Genomic DNA, 316 nt, shown 5'->3' with positions numbered 1-316 from the left:
TAAGCCTGTTTAAATGGGTTTTTCCATTATAAAGGGAAAAAAGATCCCTCCCCATTGGACTGATATCTCCTAGGAAAATCAGAACCCCGCTATCGAGCCACCATACCTGATAGAGGAATAAGGAAGGAAAGATTGGTCATATGGGCTTATACTTATATTCATCACCTTCTAAGCTAATCAGCCCGAGTCAAACCCTGAAGCCTTAGGTCAACAGGAGAATATCTATATATTCATATAATTGAAATGCGGGTATGGTTGAATGGTAAAATTTCTCTTTTCCAAGGAGAAGATGCGGGTTCGATCCCCGTTACCTGCC

General features: G+C 41.1%; 1 non-coding gene across 1 annotated transcript; it reads left to right on the top strand.

The window, feature by feature from the left end:
- The first annotated feature begins 245 nt into the window (after positions 1-245).
- On the top strand, positions 246-316 carry TRNAG-UCC (transfer RNA glycine (anticodon UCC)). Its single transcript has one exon. It is a non-coding gene; the product is annotated as a tRNA-Gly (tRNA).

The sequence above is a fragment of the Pinus tabuliformis genome, chromosome 1_2 (assembly GCF_031772625.1).
Source record: "Pinus tabuliformis cultivar Carrire ecotype Pingquan chromosome 1_2, CPIR1, whole genome shotgun sequence".
Taxonomy (NCBI): domain Eukaryota; kingdom Viridiplantae; phylum Streptophyta; class Pinopsida; order Pinales; family Pinaceae; genus Pinus; species Pinus tabuliformis.
Note: the sequence above shows the minus strand (reverse complement) of the source record. Positions and strands in the feature narration are given on the sequence as shown.